At 41.0% G+C, this 6,000-nt stretch overlaps 1 protein-coding gene across 1 annotated transcript in view; it reads right to left on the reverse strand.

Annotated features, from left to right (window-relative positions):
- Nucleotides 1-5,098, reverse strand: part of LPAR1 (lysophosphatidic acid receptor 1) — a 126,321-nt gene extending 121,223 nt beyond the window's left edge. Inside the window, exon 1 of the mRNA XM_082255030.1 lies at nt 5,010-5,098. The gene's annotated coding sequence lies outside the window, so the exon portion shown is untranslated. The remainder of the gene's footprint in view (nt 1-5,009) is intronic.
- Nucleotides 5,099-6,000: the final 902 nt, after the last annotated feature.

Raw genomic sequence — 6,000 nt, forward strand, 5'->3', positions numbered from 1 at the left:
CACTTTTGTGGGGGAAAAAATAGCAAATAAAGAAAAAAACAATATATCATATACAATTGCGACACAAATCATATTGTAATTCTAATGTTATTAAAAATGACCTTTCCTTTTCAATCTGCAGCTGTTGTAATTTTCTGGAAATGCAATGCAATATGGTACCTGGAGCTGTTCTCTACACAGAATGTGTACTGACCACACCCCAGAAACATCATTTCCTGCTTGTGTGATTGGCTCACTCATTTTCCCAGAAGTCTGCCTAAGATACAAGTCAGATTTCTGGCATCCCCTGCAACTTCCATTAGGAACATATCTAAAGGGATGCAGGCCCAGCAGCTTTCCTCATTAGAGCCCTGCAGCTGCCAAAGCTGACAGATAATTATTAAACCACTCCCGTTTGACCCACTCAGCACAGAGGCACAGAGGAACAAACAGTGATTTCTTCAGAATAACAAAAGGTAGGAATCTGCAACAAAGTTTGTTAAAATCCTTGTAATGTACAGAGATCACCCAGAGGGGAACGTTTTTTTCTCAACAAAAGTGGAGTTACGCTTTAATGAAATGGACATTGTTTGAAGAACATTTATATTTATTAAAAAAATAGTTTCACCACATTATTTTAATGTTGACACACTAATTATTGCAAACAGTCATATAACAAATATGTTTTGTCCATGGTGTAAAAGTGCACTTTTATTTAATCTTAGGTGTTATTTTATTTAATCTTAGGTGTTATTTATTTTATTGTATTGGTTCCACCGAATCAGCATGATAGCCAGCCATTCAGGGCAAAAAAGACAGGTACTCTTGATAGGACATCCGCCATCAGACACCTAAGCTGTAGTTTGTCTCTGGGAGCCATTTAAAAAACCTAGTACTTCCTGGGATGAGGGCGCATGTGACTTTCGCTTCTTCCTCCTAGGAGTCAGTGCTTGGGCAAGAGTACCTAAATGCCAGGCCTGAGCATCAGGCTTTACCCTGTGTAGACTCTCACACAGCCCAACACACAGCTTGTACAGGGTTTATGCATATAACTTTTGCAGATGAACATCAGGGTAGTGGGAAGAAGGTAAGTATCAGTGATTTGGGGTGCCCTATTAGGTTAACCTGTCACTTTCCCTGAGTGGGCAGATCCTTTTTAAGTGAAGATAGGGTATATTCATACTTTGAACTATTATAGACATTTTTTTCTGTGTGTAGTTTATATTAGTCATGGAACTAATGAAGAAAAATATGTGTCTCCTGTTAAAAAAAAAAAAAAAAAAAAGGGGGAGGGGGGTAAAATGCAGTTTACATGCATATCAGTGCATTTTCATTCCTTCATAGGAGGAAACAATGTATACATCCCAAAATGCAGTAGACTGAATCCTCTAAAAAAGTACTGCATATGAACAGCGACTTCGATGGAAATTGAAGTTGAGCTGTAGATTTCCTGCATTGATAAAGTACAGTTTACTACAGAAGTCTGCATGAGCTATAAAAGATGCATCTTATTTTGACGGAGAGGAATCCCCTAGATTCCTTTCCCAAGAATATTTACATCTGTTCTTCTGTAGAGCTGTCATAAAGGCATTATTTCAGTGGGAAGCTGTTTGAACACCTAAGCACACACATTAACTGAAACATGTTCAAACCGTAATGCAAGCTGATTAGACTCAGAACAACAGTGACTAAACTGGAAAGCAGCAATTACTAGCTGATTGGCAAAAAATAAAGAATTGAAAATCTAAAATACTGTACATACACATGCATAGCTGAATATATTCCAGTTTAGAGAATCAAAGTATATTGAAATATTACAGTATGTATAAGTGACACTCATTGCCAACATCTGTAATGTATAGATTAGGAAAAAGAAATGTCAGACTATGTGGACCAAACATGGAGCCTGGGTTCACACATATGCGATGTCTGTGCACTACAAATTTAGCCATACAGTTGTATGGCTGAACTCACATTGGAAAGGTGCAGGAACCTTTTTTTTCCTTCGCAATGGATTCGGATTACATGGGTGTTCCCACCCATGCGATCGTTTTCCTGTCCGAATTCCCAGTTGGCACTTCGATCTGTGAACCGATCTGGGGGTGCCATTAACTTTGTATTGACACCCACAGCGGTTCGCAGAGGGCAGTGTGAACTGCCTGCAGAGGAGATGCGATTCGGGAACCCACACTAGAATCAAGCTGGTTCCCGCATTTCATATGCGGAGAGTAGAAATCAAATATCTATTACATCAAAAATGCGTACATAGACAGATGTAAACTAACCCCCATTTTACCCCCCAAATTAATTCAAATTTAAGTAGGCAGTAGTGTGTCACTCCCTTGCGATCCACAGTTAAATTGGACTTTCCCTACTAGAAAATACTTTTCCTCCTTGCATTTCTTCCCCCTCTATAATTTTTTATTTCATGTTTTAGATTTTTTTCACTATGGCCCTGCCGCTGTTGCTATCTTGGCCTAAGCAAGAATGACATGTCAGGCTCCTGAAATACAGTGGGTACAGAAAGTATTCAGACCCCTTTAAATTTTTCACTCTTTGTTATATTGCAGCCATTTGCTAAAATCATTTAGGTTCATTCTTCTTCCTCATGAATGTACACATAGCACCCCATACTGACAGAAAAACACAGAATTGTTGACATTGTTGCAGATTTATTAAAAAAAGAAAAACTGAAATATCACATGGTCCTAAGTATTCAGACCCTTTGCTCAGTATTTAGTAGAAGCCCCCTTTTGATCTAATACAGCCAAGAGTCTTTTTGGGAAAGATGCAACAAGTCTTTCACACCTGGATTTGGGGATCCTCTGCCATTCCTCCTTGCTGATCCTCTCCAGTTCTGTCAGGTTGGATGGTAAACGTTGGTGGACAGCCATTTTTAGGTCTCTCCAGAGATGTTCAATTGGGTTTAAGTCAGGGCTCTGGCTGGGCCATTCCAGAACAGTCACGGAGTTGTTGTGAAGCCACTCCTTCGTTATTTTAGCTGTGTGCTTAGGGTCATTGTCTTGTTGGAAGGTAAACCTTCGGCCCAGTCTGAGGTCCAGAGCACTCTGGAGAAGGTTTTTGTCCAGGATATCCCTGTACTTGGCCGCATTCATCTTTCCCTCGATTGCAACCAGTCGTCCTGTCCCTGCAGCTGAAAAACACCCCCAAAGCATGATGCTGCCACCACCATACTTCACTGTTGGGACTGTATTAGACAGGTGATGAGCAGTGCCTGGTTTTCTCCACACATACCGCTTAGAATTAAGGCCAAAAAGTTCTATTTTGGTTTCATCAGACTAGAGAATCTTATTTCTCACCATCTTGGAGTCCTTCAGGTGTTTTTTAGCAAACTCCATGCAGGCTTTCATGTGTCTTACACTAAGGAGAGGCTTCCGTCGGGCCACTCTGCCATAAAGCCCCGACTGGTGGAGGGCTGCAGTGATGGTTGACTTTCTACAACTTTCTCCCATCTCCTGACTGCATCTCTGGAGCTCAGTCACAGTGATCTTTGGGTTCTTCTTTACCTCTCTCACCAAGGCTCTTCTCCCCCGATAGCTCAGTTTGGCCGGACGGCCAGCTCTAGGAAGGGTTCTGGTCGTCCCAAACGTCTTCCATTTGAGGATTATGGAGGCCACTGTGCTCTTAGGAACCTTAAGTGCAGCAGAAATCTTTTTGTAACCTTGGCCAGATCTGTGCCTTGCCACAATTCTGTCTCTGAGCTCTTCAGGCAGTTCCTTTGACCTCATGATTCTCATTTGCTCTGACATGCATTGTGATGTGGAAGGTCTTATATAGACAGGTGTGTGGCTTTCCTAATCAAGTCAAATCGGTATAATCAAACACAGCTGGACTCAAATGAAGGTGTAGAACCATCTCAAGGATGATCAGAAGAAATGGAAAGCATCTAAGTTAAATATATGAGTGTCACAGCAAAGGGTATGAATACTTAGGACCATGTGATATTTCAGTTTTTCTTTTTTAATAAATCTGCAACAATGTCAACAATTCTGTGTTTTTCTGTCAGTATGGGGTGCTATGTGTACATTCATGAGGAAGAAGAATGAACTTAAATGATTTTAGCAAATGGCTGCAATATAACAAAGAGTGAAAAATTTAAGGGGGTCTGAATACTTTCCGTACCCACTGTATATACCATCATACATCCCAAGAAACTGCAGGAGATGGGACTCACAGTGGCCAGCATGCATCATCGGGGGCCAGCTGTGTGAACACAAAACAGGCAGTTGGATTTCCAGTGAAATCAAAGAGAAAGATGGCAGCACGGGACCCAGACTGTTGCACCTGGGCAACGGATTGATACAGGTCAATGCAGGATTTGCTGGGCAGGTGAGTATGTGATTTGAGGACAACCCTGAATAACAGATAAGAGGAGGAACAAATAGTTCAGGGGGAGTGAAGTTCTTCTTTAATATGATTATGGTGATTTGTGTAAATCTTGAGAAAATGTTAGGTTTTGGCTATTAATACATTTTTTTCTTTTTACTATAACTAGAATAGGGATGGGTTAAAGTACCTATATTTTATCTTTTTGCTTTTTGCGTTTCATTTGGAAATTTTACATCACTTCCTGTCCAAGACGGCAACAGAAAGTCAGAGGAAATTCATACAAAGAGAAGGGAATCCCTTCTTAGTTGTCACCAGAATAGGTGCCCCATTGGAAAATGTACCTTTTATTTCTAATATGGTGACAACTGTAAAATATATTGGTTTTCCCATCACTTCTTGCCTTGGTGACTATGGTCACCAGGATAAAAAAAAATAAAAATTTGCAGGAGTTCTAGTCCTTTCCTAAAAATGAAGACAAAAAGTTTTGGCTATACGTACAAAAGAAACATTTGTGATTATTTACTAGCAGCTGTGGAGTTTCTGGGTGAGATTTATCCAGAAACCGAGATTTAGAAATAAACCCTATACTTTTCAGGGAGCTTTAAAATGTTTTGGATTAACATTAAAGGGTACTTTACTTAGGGATGATCACTTGGGAGGTAAATATTGATAATGCTTACCTTCATGTCCCTGTTCAGCTGGTTTAAATTCCCATCCTGTACATGACTTGTCTGCCTCCTCCTTCCTTCACTGGGCTTGGATCCAACAGTTCTATGCAGGATCTCCAATACTTGTCAAAGAGGAAGAAGCTGTCTGACGAGTCCTGGAAATATGCAATATTGAATTCAAGTTTGAGAATGCTGAAATAATACACATTCCAGAAATGTATAAAGTTGAGTTATGCAGAACAAAACAGGTATTCAACCAAAGCTTCTTAGATTATATATTTCAACACCAGTAATTTAGAGGTATATAGCCCAAAATCACATGGCCTCCGATACACCCCAATAAAGGTCATATTTTAAATCTCAGGTGCCCATTTAGGTTGTGGAGACCTAATAATTGTGTTCCATAGAGTACAGATGTATTTTTACCTTGGAGGAACCCTTGGACAAAGTACCAGATCTGGGCAGTGCTGTATCTTGGCCTAGGCCAAAAAGGCCTCCAGGCCTAGGGCGGCACATTGCAGGGGGGGGGGGAGCAAAAAAGCTCCCGACTCCCGCATGAAAAGGGTCCCTGCCAGCTTGTGCTACACTTTCAGTATAGTGGCAGTTTTATGGGACGAATTGGGCCAGAGGGCAGGGTCCAGGAGACAAATCAGCACCCCCATAAAGCGGTCTCACTGCTACCTTCTGGTATGATAATACCGGTGGGTGAGGACATTTGGACAGACCGCAGGCCGCCGACCACACTTAATACAACTGGCCCGATGGCCGCCAATGCTAATAAGTGTGGCACTGCAGCCTAATGCTCCACCTACCCTTCTCCGCCCCCAGGTATGGCAGGCTTCATGTCAATAATATAATTACATTTTTTTTAAACATCCTTGTCCTTGAGCGAGCATACTGATTTGCATCATATACAATTAAGACTTTTAATTGTATATGATTGCAATAATATTTTGGACCTGCTCTCCTCATATGTGCTATCGCAATATGTCACTGGATTAGT

Source organism: Pelophylax lessonae (genome assembly GCF_965119305.1).
Source record: "Pelophylax lessonae genome assembly, chromosome: 1".
In the NCBI taxonomy this organism is placed as follows: Eukaryota; Metazoa; Chordata; class Amphibia; order Anura; family Ranidae; genus Pelophylax; species Pelophylax lessonae.